This window comes from Protopterus annectens, chromosome 1.part0, assembly GCF_019279795.1.
Source record: "Protopterus annectens isolate FY-2018-M chromosome 1.part0, PAN1.0, whole genome shotgun sequence".
In the NCBI taxonomy this organism is placed as follows: domain Eukaryota; kingdom Metazoa; phylum Chordata; order Ceratodontiformes; family Protopteridae; genus Protopterus; species Protopterus annectens.
This window is the reverse complement of record NC_056725.1, coordinates 1,497,135,224-1,497,150,364: the sequence shown is the minus strand read 5'-3', so window position 1 is coordinate 1,497,150,364 and position 15,141 is coordinate 1,497,135,224.

The window sequence follows — 15,141 nt, the reverse complement described above, 5'->3', positions numbered from 1 at the left end:
ACTACTCTGTCACATAAATAATCAGTAACACATTGACAATGAAAACAACATCCATGTATGTAATGACTCCTGGAGGTATGCATAATTTAATGAAAAGATTAATAATTTAATCTAACTCTAACCATATAACAGAAATTAGAAGTAAAGGGATTAATGAATGAAAAACAAATATTGAAGGTACATTACCTGAGTTGGCAGCTTATTTTAATAGTTTAAATAGACTTAACTGCAAATTTCAAATAAATCTGATATTAACATTTTTTTCAAACTTTGAAAATTAATAAACTTTCTGAACAGAATAAATCTAAACTTACTAAACTAATTTCTACACAAGAAGTAAGTCAGAAAATTAAAGAACTTAGAATTAATGAATGGATTAATCCCTGAAATGTATAACTTATTTTCTTTAACATTATTATGTCTTTTTCATGAAGTTTTATTAGAAGTTAAAAACATACTCATTTACATCTACATCTTGGAAATATTTCATTGTTATTCCAATATTAAAAAAGTACAAAGGATCCCACAGATTATATATACTATGACATATGTCTTTCTTAAATATTGATTATAAAAAAGCCATGTCCTATTAACAAATATCTTGAAATCTTTTATTCCATCTCCCATTGATTCAGATAAGATGGGTTTTATCCTTAAAAGACAAACCCAAGATAGCATTTAAAAAATTAACATTAACTGACTTATTTATTTATTTATTTACTTATTTATTTATTCACATTTAATTACTGGGAAAATCCAACTGTGGAGGAGCCCATTTCCATTGGAGGCCCAGGAAGAAAAGCTCCAAAGTATCACAACACATTTTAAGCACACTCATTTTACTGTCTTTACAAATAATTAAAAAAAAAAAACAAAAACAAAATACAGTTTAAATAATTATATTAAATTCAATATAATATGAAAATATTGATTAAAAGCAGACACAAGTTATATGACAATCATGTAATAGAGAACATTTAGCCAGTTCATAGGGAAAGTAAAGAGGTTAGTATGATACAAATTGGAATAGCAATGCAAAATGAGAGGAAAAACAGGCTAATGGCATATTTTACAAGAAACCCGGGGAAAATGTTTGACAGAAGAAAAGAAGTGAGTGAAGAAGGGAAAGCAAGGTGATATAAGGTATGAATAGATATTTGTTCACAGAGTAAGGTGATATATGGTATGAATAGGTATTTGTTCATAGAGTAAGGTGATATATGGTATGAATAGGTATTTGTTCACATTTAGGGATATAGTTTATCCTGGTATTGAGCAAAAACAGAGACATCTTTAGATAGGAAGTCTTTAGAACGGTTTTGTATGTTGGGAGGGAGGATACTGACTTGCTGGATAGCAATAAGTATTTCCAGTCCTTAGCAGCCTGGTACAAGTACAGACAATGCCCAGCAGATTTGATAGGTTTGTGAACAGTTAGGAGTTTTTTGTCACTGTATCATAATGACAAACTAGGTACATAGTTGCCTAGAATGTTGTTTGGTGCTGGACAATTAGATGGGTTCTGGATAATTTTCATAGGTGGCAATAAGTAGTGTATATGTTAGCTGATGGGGTAGTTCTAACCAATTTAGGTTTTTTAGTGCTATACAGTGATGAGGTCTAAACCAGAGTTTTTACTGAAAATTTTTCATCTGTGTTATAGTTTTGTTCAAGTTTTGATTTTTGTGATGCCTGAAGGTTAGTAAAGATGAAAGTGCCATAAAGAAGTGTGGGGTGGAGATAAGTAGTGGCAAGTCTAGCTTTAGTTGCACTTGTGAGAAAGTTTTTCACTCTATAAAACATCCCTATTTTTGATGTTTTCTTATTCAATTTTGTATATGCAGGTCAAATTTAAGATTTTCATCCACTATCATTCCTAATGATTTGCTATGAAAAGTGGCTTCAATGGTTGTATTATCAAGAGAGACAGAGAACTTTAAATTGTGCTTATTTTTTTGAGGTGTGCTATCTTGTCAGATGTGCAAATGAGTGTGGCATCATCTGCATACTGTGTTAGGGAAGCCTGTTGTGTGGATGTGTGGAAGGTGTTGGTGAGAATATTAAAGAGGAGAGAACCTAGAAAAGAGCATTGTGGTACACCTATTGGATAACTAGCTTTTGAACTATAGAAGGGTGGGCTAAGAGAGAGAGAGAGAGAGACCTAATGAGAACTTCTGAAGTAGAGGTTTGCTGTGATAAACTGTGTTGTAACCTTTAAACAGGTCTAGAAATAAGGTATAGATTTGTTTCTGATAGCTCTAACTTTATTGACAGTATCTATATAGGTTTGAAGTGCAATGTTAGTTCTATGAAAAGGACAGAAGCCATGTTGTGTGAGAGATGTGCATTATTCCTGCAGGAGATAGTTTAGGAATTGTTTTTGAATACATTTTTCAAGTATTTTGCAGAGAGTGGGACAATATTGCTATAAGTCTAAAGTTAGTAATGTCTGTTAAATTTCCTCCTTAGTGCACAGGGATAATGTGTGACTTTTTCAGAGAGGGAGAGTATGGGATTCTCGGACCGACATATTTATAAGGATTGAGACAGTGTAGGGAATGGTATTGGTTGCTATTTTATGCATTGACTTCATAAGCTGAAATAGAGCATGGTTTGAGTTTGTTTAAGAGCAGTTTTATATAGGATGTGGGCACAGGTTTGTGGGTGAAAGTGGATGTGGTAGCACATGGCTGCTGAATGACTTAGCAAACAAAAAATAAAAATGTAATAGCCTTCCAAAGAATTGGCATTGAAAAGGCTTCTGACTGTTATAAATGGGCTTATTTGTTTGAGGTATTATAACTACATTACTTTCCTCAAAAATGTATGAATTTAATTAAAAATATTTACTCCAACAAAAATGTTATATAAAATGAAAGTGTTTTTAATCATATTTTTTAGATAAAAAAATTAAATAAGCAACATTATCCTATCTCTACAAAAAGTAAAAATACACAGGAACAGATGATAGGTGCGGTACAAGAAAACTGTAAACTTGAAGTAAAAAACAAGTACCAAACCAACATGGCTAGGCAAAAAACTCTATGTTGAACATAAAAGAAAGTGATAAAAGTAAGCACTTTTGTGATAACACTATCGCTTCTTCAGACTGATAAACAAGTAGAAAGACATGAAGTTAAATAGAAAGCAAGGCCAATCAGCTATCATATGCAAATCTGATAAATTAACTAAAAGGTACACACACACAAGCAATGCAATAATTGTTATAAATACAAGGAAACAGTACAAATAAAATCTTAGTTTAAAATCTTTGTTTAAAAACATTAATGTTTAAGAGGGCATGTTTTCAATAATGGTTTAAGGCTAGAGACTCCATTTAAACTAGGCAGTTTCTCTGCATTCAAGAGCAAGATCCATTTCTGTTCAGCCCTTTCTGTTTTATTATCCTATCTCTCCTTTTTTATTTGCTGTAAGAATTGAAATATTGGCTGTTGCAATTCGATCCAATTCAAATATTCATGACTTGAAATTTGGATGTAATTATTCTTCAAATTTAATGCTATTCACTGATGACATGTTATTAATGTTATCAAATTTGTATAAGTCATTCATATTCTCTGGAAAACCCTTAAGACGTTTGAAAATATATTAGGCCTACATTTTTAACAACAAAAAAACTAAATACATTTTCTTAATTCTACCACATTTAATAGATGTGCTATTTCTCAGTATTTTGTTGAAAAAGGCTATGAATTGATATATTTAAGGGTTACTTTCAGACAATCTTTAGAGGAAATAGGAAATAGTAATTATAAAATAATTCTAGATTAAATAAACAATCTACAATCTTTATGGAATAAATTGCATTAATTAAAAAAAACTTCAATGCATTAAAATGGTTTTATGTAAAATGCTTTACATTGATCAAAGTATTTTTATTTCACCAACTAAATCTCAGATCAAAATATTTAATAATACATTTTTACTGTTCTTAAACCTGCCAAGAAATCATGAATTATCAATAGACATAATTTAAGACATTGGAACAAAGGAGGAATTTACCTACCTAATTTAGAAAATTATATTAATGATGATCAATTAAAGGTAATTTTTCATTGGTTAGATGATTCTTGTAAATTAAAAAGATCTACATAATTCTTTGAATAATTTTAAGAAAACGGCACTTCGTCAAATGGCTATTTCAACTTAAAGCAATTATCTTTTGTTGGTAATATACAATTACGTGCAATGCAACATAACTTTTCTTATCAGCTCTAGATATGTTACCTTAAACTTGAGAAATTTTAAAGCATATATGTTATAACAAAATGATCTCAACTCATTATTCAGTAATACCTTTTGATGTTATAAAAAGACTTGCATGTTTGTTCTAACATTAAAACAGTTTCTGAATGGAGTAATAAAGGCTTTGTGGATTAGTCAAATTGTTTTAAATTGGAACTTGAAAATCTACTTTTGAGATTTAATAAATGATGATAAACAATTAATATTAAATATGTTGTGATTTGCTTCAAAAGTTTCTAGATGTATAACACAAAGGAGTTTGACTAATATACATAAATTATTAATATATTTTGTCAAATTGTTTATGAAAATAAATCTCATACAAGTTTATTTGACATTTATAAACTTAGGAGGATTCAAGAATGCCTACATGATAATTTTACCCTGTCCACATCACGGCATGATGTGCACACCGGTGCAACACATTTCAGATTCAGTAAACTCTGAGCAGTGGCATGCACTCATGCACAAATATAGAATGTTCTGTGACATGCAAATTACTGCATAAGTAGCTGAATGTTATACTAATGAAACAATTCAACAGAGTGGAGTAACTCAACAACCTGTAAAGTAACCATGTAGACTTTGTGTTCATGTTGGCAGTGTATTTGGAAACCTTTAAAATACAGCCACAGGAAGGAGTCTGCAAGGAAGCATGAGCAAGTAAAAGCATATTTTACTGTAAGCATATGTAGTATGTAGCAGATATATGGGCAAACGAATAGCTTCCATGTGTTTGCAACATTGTGCTCCCATGCAGTTTCTTTAATGACATGGCTACTAACCAGTTGTTAGCACGGTGAAGATGCAAATTAGGTAAATACTCATCTGTATTGATGAATCCCAAAAAACAGTAACCCTGTAGGGATGTTCACTCCATGTAGGCACTTCCATGGCGTTTTTGTTTTTAACAGTGAGTGATGACATCATGGGGTGTGTCAGATTGTACTTTTAAACTTGTACAGTTTGGTCTGTGGAGGATGAAGGTGCATATAAGCTATGCACAAATCAGAGGTCATATGTCATCCTCAGAATTTTGTTGTAAATATGTCTTCTCTGTCCTTTTCAAATAATGTTTGCTCATTTTTTAATGTGCATGCACCATTGTGCAATGGAGCAATGAGTGAGTAGCAGTTTTTGCTGAGCTTGGCTTATAAACAGCCCTGTGGTACCATGTGTATGTGTAGGGCTAGACAGCAGATGGTCCTGGGCTCTAGTACAGGATGGGTAAGCTTTCCTTTTTATACTGAATGTTTGCGTGATATCATGGGAATGGAAGAAAGTAATTACAATTTTGCTATGCTTGCTTTATTTTTGCATAACTGCATGGGGATGCATGGGGTGTGCAGAGGTGCACCTAGCATAATGATGAGCAAGCAGCAGGTGTGTGTAATACATGCTAATTACAGTATATGCAGGTGAACTACATTTTCATGAACCAATCAAATGCAGTGCAGCTAGTCTATATGCTATAAAACATCCATGTAACCTCCATTCTTGTTTTTCAAACTACTTTAATATCATTGGAGTACAGACAAGGGAATTTTAACTAACACAATGCTAGGGGCTGTTGCAGCTATTCTACATCTGCATGTGCTAGAGGCAGTAGTCATCACTGCTGGTATTGATGGCAATACGCCTTGACCGAGAAGAAGAAGAGTGTTCAGGCCCAGGGTAACCTAACAGAAACTACATGACCTGGAGATTGTAGAGTACAACAGTCTGGACAGGGAGATCTTACAAGGCCTCTGTGAGCTCTGCTACAGTCAATTCAGAGACAGAACCAATCGAGGTGAACCCATCCCAGTGGAAACTAATGTATGTGTAGTCCTTAGAATATTATCTACAGGTACTTTTCAAAGACCAACTGGGGACATGATGGGTGTGTCACAGGCATTAGCATACAGAATCCTCCAGCAATTCCTGGATTCCATGCTCATGAATGCCAGTGCGCACAAATAATTTCCTCACAGTTCTGAGGAGAGGGCTAGCAATATACAACAGTTCTACCCTGTAACGCAATAGCTTGAAGTACTGGGTGCCATAGATTGCATTCATTTACACAACAAGGCACCACATGGTGAGCAGGGTAGACTTATGTTAACCACAATGGATACCAATCCATCAACTGCCAAGTCATGTGCAATGCCCAGGATATGATCTTGAATTTGTGTGCTTGCAACCCTGGTAGTTATCATGACTCCCATATCTGGCACATATCACAGATGTATCAGATGTTTGCTAAGGGGACATCCCACAGGGCCATTTACTGGGGGATACTGGCTATGCACTGGAACTGGGTCTATATCATATTGTCAAACCACATTTCAGTGAATGCCTCTTCGTTGAACATCTAATAATCAAACAACCTATTCAGCAAATGAACTTTTAAGTGAAAACTTACCTAGGGCTAAGTGACGGTAGTCTCCCTTAGCGATCGTGAGCAAAACCATACAAAAAACATCAACGCAGGTGGGGGGGCTGCACCCCTCACTCCCTCCCTAACTAAATATACTAACTCTGAGATCACACTTCAGTGGGAAAAAGGGCAAATTCCAGATAGTGGCCAGCCATCACCTTGCCTTAGGAATAATTTCTCTGAAAATGTTTGTTTAATGATTAGACATTAGATCTTTAGTTGTTCAATGAAGACGAGTTCACTGAAATGTGATTTGACAATGTAATACAGACCCGCTGGAACCATGGATGATGATACCCATCAGAAGTGCACACTCACTCACAGAAGATTGTCATAAAGAGGCACATGCCTAAACCAGAAGTTGAAGTCACAGTTATGGTTCTTAGGTACATCTGATGGAGCCCTGCAGTATAATCCAGAGATATGTGCACAAGTCTTCACAATATGTGTTATGCTATACAATCTGATCTTGTGGAAACAGTTGCAGCAGGACCAATGCCTAGGTCACCACAAACACAGACATAGAAGGGCTTAGAGGAGGAGCCACCAGCTGCTGTGCCTACAGACAAACATAGGCATTCTCTGTATGCCCTTGCTTTGGCTAAAAGACAAAGAATGGTACATTCGCTGACCACCTAGATGCCTAATACTTTTCTTTCTTCAACTAATACTTTCTTTCAACCTAACACTACCCCTCTAGTGATCTTTTCCTATCTTAACTTTCAACCTATTTCAATATTTACAAAAAAAAAAAGAAAAAGTGTGTGTGTGTGTGTGTGTGTGTGTGTGTGTGTGTGTGTGTGTGTGTGTGTGTGTGTGTGTGTGTGCCTTGTAAGTTACTCTGTTTTTCTCTCTGATATTGTAACTTCCCACAGTTTATTAGACTGTTTCTCATTTTGTTATATTGTACTGTATTGTACTGTAATTTTTGTAAATTCTGTTAATTCTTGTAAAATACTGTGCAATCATAATGTGTTTGTGGAACTTTTCTTCAGGGTCCTCCACTGAAAATGGGCTCCTGTCCCAGTCAGACTTTCCTGGTCAACAAATGTCAATAAATAAATAAATTAAATAAATAATTCCTTTCCCCTACTCGCACATATAGTAAAAATGATGCCAGGCAATTCACACAACCTTAATCATCCCATGTACTGGCTGTATACTCTTGTATGAGACAGGGTCAGCCCTGAACTCAAAATGTGTCCACTGCTGCATTTGCAAGGTATGTTATGAACCTAGAGTATTTTTTGAATGATATTATGGCAAAACCTGATATCTAGTAGTTTAGAACAGTAATTAAGTAAACAGTGCTGTGGATTTGTGCAAAATGTACTTTAACATGTGACAGCAGAGAGGCCTTTACTTTACTCATATGTGTACATTAGTAAGTACTAGGCCTCTAGGGTCAAAAATTCACACAGTCCTACCTCTGACGTATACTGATGCTTACTATGTGACCTTAATTTTAGAAAATGCCCTTGTACTGGAAAATTCGTAAAGAGAGAAGTTAGACAGTACTGAAACTCGTTGCAGTTTCTAACTTCACAACCCTTCCCAAGATCAAACAACAGGCAGGAAGCAGAACAAGGAGAGTAACATGATCATCATATCCTTGTTTGGGCCATAGCAGTAACACCTTTGTTTACCCACAAAAGCATAGGCTATACTTGTTTGTGACATAACAGTACATGAGCTACTCAGCACCACCAAGAACAGTGTACACTTGCTTGTGCCTTAACAGTAACTCAGCAATAGTCCCCTCAAATGAACACAATATGGCTTTTTGTGTCATCCATCCTGGTCTTCACTTACTGGCAAGTGCATATCATATAACTCCCAGTTAAAATCCACACAGATTTTAAGGCCAAGGATATCGAATGCCTTACATACTTGAATGTCTCACAGTACTGATCAGATAACTGACGTACCAAGAAACACAGACAAGTAAGACAAAGTTTTATATTTGAACAGAATCTTAACAGGTTGGGTGATCAGCAAGTGCACTACATCCAAATATAATAAAGAGGGATAAAAGTACAAGTCAGAGCTGAAGATCTCATAGCACTGAACATTCTGATGCATTTGTTTGTGTTAACAATGACTTCAGTTCTTTGCTGCATAACTGACTGTGTGGCAAAGAGGGCTAAGGCATCCATCTTGTTTTCTGAATCTGCAGTGGTGTGAGAGTTCAAATCCTAAACTATGTAGAAATATCTGATATGTAGCATCATTTTGTAGTGTGTATGTCATACCTTGCTTTTGCTCGTCCGTGTATGTTTCCCTTTCCATTTATTTTCCTACTTATCTTTCTTTTTGTATTCCACTGTTTTCACAATGCACCACATAGTGCAAAGAAATGACTTCAGGATTGGCTGTGCTTATGTGGCTTGAGCAAGTATCACATTGATAACACAGGACCACCTAGGAAACAGAGAGGCAGACACAGAAACCAGATACAGTTAATAAATGCTTTTGGCCAGCACAAAAACCTGGCATGGAGTAATTGTCACACCTTAGCAATGCAGCTCACATTTGCACACTGCTTTCCTATGTGCAAACAGCTGTACCTCGCATGAGCATATATTTAGTTAACTATAGCACAACCCTGCTGCCCAATGCACACCTTTCACCTGTTTAGATATTTGTAGAATGTCCTGATTTTGGCATCACAATTTTGCCCTGCCCCTCATAAAAAGTTTGTTTTGGGGCAAATAATGTGAAAATACATAATATTTAAGCCACAAAACAATGACAGAAATTTGAATTTCAAAACTCCTACCTTTAACACAAATCACATTATTGCAAAACATGTTATTTTTTCAACTGTATAAGTCTGTAAAAGCAGTTTGCAAAATGTGTCCCTATGTTTGGTCCTTTTTCAACCTAATATGTATGGCTTTGTCCAGATTTCTTGCTATTAAAAGGCTGAGAGGTATGGCCCAATGTGTTATGGAAATGTATATATGATGCTGTCTGATTTTAGTCCATGTGTTGGCCACACAGCCACAAGCATTACAACCCTGGAGTCTCAGTTTATTTTTTCCACACATATAACAACCATACAGCAAAGTATAATGTATGCATTTATTTATTTATTTTATTTATTTTACATTTGTTGACTGGGATAGTCTAACTGGATATATGTCCATTTTCAGTAGAGGCCCAGAGAGAAAAGCTCCACAAAAACAGATAGTTGCAACTACAGATACAGTACACTTTACAGACTATACAGTTGTTTACATAGCAACTTAGTAATTATGAGAGAGTACAATTTAAAAAAAAAAAAGACAAAACAATAATAGAAGAAAAAAATATTTGGAAGGCAGTGACACATTCCTAAAGTCCAAGCTGGATATACATCACGAAAAAAGTTATTTACAAGGCAATGACAATTCATAAATTCCAAGCTGGGTAAACATCATAATTTCCTAGAATGGTTTGTAAGGATAGAATTTATACAGTCTTAAATAAGCTTAACTGATCAGATTCACAGAGGTGTAAGAAGGAGATGGACTTAATGTAGCAGTAGAGAAATTAGTATTTAGTGCACAGAACATAAGATAACAGGAAGGGGATTCTTATTATGGGTTAGTACATGGGCATAGCCAGTGAGTTGTAAGGTATAATTTGAGTTTCTGTTTGTATATAAACAATACGGCAAAGTATAATTTATAATGTTGTGTGCTACCTCATGGACCACCAGCTGGTGGTGCTCACAGCTTTTCTCTGCTAAACACAGATATCCAGATATGCTCAATAAGGGTTTGTGTGTTGTTACACATCCAGATTTCTAAGCAGCCTTGTGCTATTAGGCTATTAGCTTCATATGACACTATGACCTTATGGGCCTATGCAGGCCTCCCAAGCTGTTGTTCCTCACATGGCCTGTTGATGTCATCTACTATAAGTTCACCTGTATTCCTGTATAAGCTGGACTTGTTCTATGGCACATGCATTAAGTACTGTGTTCAGTAGTCCATGCACTTAGATAGGTGGAGGTTCTGTTCTCACTTCAGGTGACTGTGTGTGTGTGTGTGTGTGTGTGTGTGTGTGTGTGTGTGTGTGTGTGTGTGTGTGTGTGTGTGTGTGTGTGTGTGAGTCAGCTGTAACTTGATATTACAGAGAGTGTTTTACACCAGCAGGTGGAACACTGTTAATTCTCCTTAATAGAGACTGCTGATGTCATTAGCTATAAAGTGTTGTCTAACACACTCCATGTCAACCTTGTACTGTGTCACTTGTGTAATGTACAGGTAAGGGTTCTATTCTCACTGCAGTCAACACGTGTGTGTTCGTGTGTGTGTGTGTGTGTGTGTGTGTGTGTGTGTGTGTGTGTGTGTGTGTGTGTGTGTGTGTGTGTGTGTGTGTGTGTGTGTGTGCGCGTGTGTGTGAGTCAGCTGTAACTTGCTATTACAGAGAGCATTTCAAACCTGTAGGTGGGACACTGTTATATTCTCCTCAACAGACACTGCTGATGTCATCTGCTATAAAGGGTTGTCAGACACAATGCAAGTCAGGCTTGTGCTGTGGCACGTGTGTTACATTCAGTGACCTGTAGTCTGTTTACTTAGGTAGAGGTTCTGTTCTCACTGCAGCCAACTGTGTGTGTGTGTGTGTGTGTGCGTGTGTGTGTGTGTGTGTGTGTGTGTGTGTGTATGTGTGAGAGTCATCTGTAACGTGATATTTCAGACAGCATTTTACACCAGCAGGTGCTATTTCCATATGCTCAGCAGACAATGTGGATGTCATATGCTGCATCAGAGTACTGTATATGCATGCATCTCATTAAGGCATGATCAGCCAGTGGCCTAGATGTCAGGCAGACATCACATCATGTGATACAAGACAAAGTGACATGTTTTAATCTGTACACATACATAATGGCATGGTTTGTAGGCTCTGTGTTAGCTTAATGAGAAAGACCTGTGGGTTGTCCTGCAGATACATGTTTCTGGTGAGCTACATGCAACAGAGAACATGATGCTGTAATTGTTCTGATGAGATTACATTACAGTGTTGTCATGCAATCCAGAGATCTGAATTGGATTGCCTGATTTATGATGTACACTATAGGTTTGTACTGGATCATCATTAAAGAGGACAGTTAGAAAGTAATGAGACACATTGCAGTTGTTCACTTCACAACCCTTACAAGGGGAATCCACTATAATGTAGTGAAATGATGATGATATCCATTGTACAACTTGGCAAGGCAAATATAATTCATAGGTAAAATTAGAATTTAAAAACACAAATGTAGATATACTAAGGCATAATTTAAATAAGCACCCAGTGCATCAGACACAAAGCTTTAGTTTCTGTGAATCGAAAAGAGAGAAATCAAGGACATGGCACAGTTATCATCACTTGCAAAAGGTGTTTTGGGGAGGGGGCAGGAGGTATAGGCTAACAACAAAGGTTGTTGTGTGTGTGTGTGTGTGTGTGTGTGTGTGTGTGTGTGTGTGTGTGTGTGTGTGTGTGTGTGTGTGTCTGTAGGGGTCCTCCATGTGAAAGTGGTCTATGACAGTGTGTGAAAACACAGCCAAGATCAGTGCTAGCTCTACATCTTGGTATGTTGGACAGGTGAGAGCTGTGCATGGTAGAATTGTCAGTTAATTGTTGTCATGCCGACCATGAGACCTAGCTCTGCCAAGAGATGCACTGGCACCTCCAAGCCCAATGTTAGATGCAGTGCTGCTACTTGACTGTGACTGTTGTCTGCTGGACATGCTCCCTTCATGGGAACACCCAGGGTCATGATCCCCATGGCCTGTCAAGTCTCAGTGTGGACAGCATACTCCCTGATGGTGCAGGGGAAGTACTGTCACTATGGGAGCATGATAAGGCATGGCCATGTTGGCAGGTAGAAGACGGTGTGGCTGACCTATGCCCATGTGGACAATGTCTCCCACCCAGCAGATGCACCATCACAGACACTGCACAGTCCATGATATAAACCCCTCATTCCATCACAGACACTCCATGTTCCAATGTGTCTTTCAGCCAATCCATTGAAATGGCTACATGGTGGAGACAGTCACTGATGTCAGACTGCACCACATATAGAACCCTGAGCATTTGTCTGAAGCACCTTTCAGAATGTGTTTTCGTGACAGCCATAAACATCTATTCTGTGACACAGGAAGAGACACCTGTACCAGGTGGAGGGGAGACATGAGGCCTCCCCAAGCACCCCCAATCAACCCTCTTGCATGACACTTTGCCATCACTTTGGCTATGGACAGATTCAACAGGCACTAAAGCCACAGTAGCCACACTCCCCTGATCAATGTTATCATCCTCAACCTGCCCAATATCTCTGGCCTCAGTGGACTGGGTAGGTGTAGGCCTACTGGCTCTGTCCAGGGAGTTGCTGGATGCTAACCTCTGTGCCAGATTCAACATTGGCATCTCCCCAACTGTACCTCAGTTTGGCGACCATCATCATCAGTGTCTGTAGAGGCACTGACATCAGCTGTCAGAGTACCCACACTCCCACTGTCAAGCTCACCAGTGATTAAAAGGGAGAAACACAGGAATACATTAATATCTCCACTACTATGCTGTGCTATATGCTAAAATAACACAATGCTCTCACTATTACAGACAGTACAGTAATACATACAACAGGCCTGAGTGGACACATTATAAGGTATCTTGAAATTTATCTACAGTTCTGACATAAAAGTATTAGGCTTACCATCTGTAAGAGGCCTGCATCCCTGTATTCCTGATGGTCCTGAAATAAGTAAAGGAAGAGGTAATGGCAACAGCATTACATTCAACAGTAAACAGGGATTAATACATTTACACCTCTGTATCTGCAGTACCTCAAATGTCAATGAGAATGTGGCTAACAACTTCAAACTATAGCAATCCTAAATCCACCTACCCCAACAAACACACAGACATATAGATTACTGAAATTAGTGCACTATGCCACAGCATTTTAATTATCATCTAATGAAACATACCTGTAAGCTCCTCTTGTGATACAAGAGTTGCGCCGACATCCAAAACATAATGTGACATGGATTGCTGAGAACTCTCCTGGGTTGCAGGCTTCACCAAGAATTCCTCTGTGGCAGTGAGAGGGGTTTCTGCAACAGGAACTCCCCCTGTGACTTGATCGCATGCCACTGCAGCTGCAGCAGTTGCCATGTCTGTTGGTCTGTGCTGCACCTGCTCATATATGCCATTGTGTCGCCAATGGTCGGTGTTAATGTTGGCCACTAATTCATCCCAGAGGGCTGTACACTCAACCATTTTGACCCGCTGCCTGGACAGCAGCACAGCAGTATGTTGACTTAAGGCATCAATTATCAGATTTTTCTCTGCATTTGTAAATGGGGATCTATGATGAGCAGACATACTGTGCCCTACAAGACAAAAGAATGATAATACATGAGGATCACATAACTACAAATTAACTGTTTACTGTTAAAGCAGTAAAGGAAAGCTGTCAGTGTTCCCCTGTGGATAAACATTAAATAGTATGCATATTTCTAAAAACAACAAGATGTAGGATACAAAACAAGGAAACTAACAAGCAAAATATATCCTTGTTTGTGCCATAGCTGTAAGTAAAATATGCTCACCCACCCAAAATAGCAGTCCAGTCTAGTTAGTGCCCTAGCACTAACTCATCTTTGTTCCCCCCAAACAAAATGACAGGCTAAAGACCCACTGTGCTAGGAAAACATCTTTGAGATGCTAAAAGTGCTATCAAAGGACCTGTCCATGTAACGTGTACATATTTATAACACAACATTCCCATTTCAGGTATTCTCAGCGCTGTGTACCTGTGAAATGGCTTGACAATCAAGGACTTCATCATCATCATTAGACTTCTAAGTAATGCATACAGATTTAAGTGTTAACGCCATTACTTCACATTTATTATTAACTACATTCCAGCATATGCATTATGTAGGTAACAAAATGGGAACATACCTGCTGGAGTGCAATACTCTTCTGTAGAGAAATACTCTGAGAGATACGGTAGTATTAGTGGGTTGAATAATGTACTAACTCTCCTCAGCATCAGTTTTGCTAGCTACACATTTGCCTTTTTATAATTTAGTACGTTATTAATGGATTGAATCTGTCCTAGTCTATGCTCCAGAGATGCTAATTACTGCATATTCAGGTGAACTGCATGGTAATCAACCAATCTTGTGAGACTATTTAAAAAGATATAAAGCATCCATGCAGACTCGATGCTGGTTTTTCCTAGGAATTTCACAAAGTGTGGAGTACAGACACATTATTTACAAGGTAAGTCCTGAACATGTACTGTAATGTACAATACTATTATGTCACACACTTATATTTCATCATGTGGTACAGTAAGCAGGTAAAAGGTGGGAGATGTGTACAGAAAGCCAGGTAACATGTGACAGCAGATTTATTTCACTTGTATGCCTCTATTAGAAAAGTAATAGCCTTCAGCCATG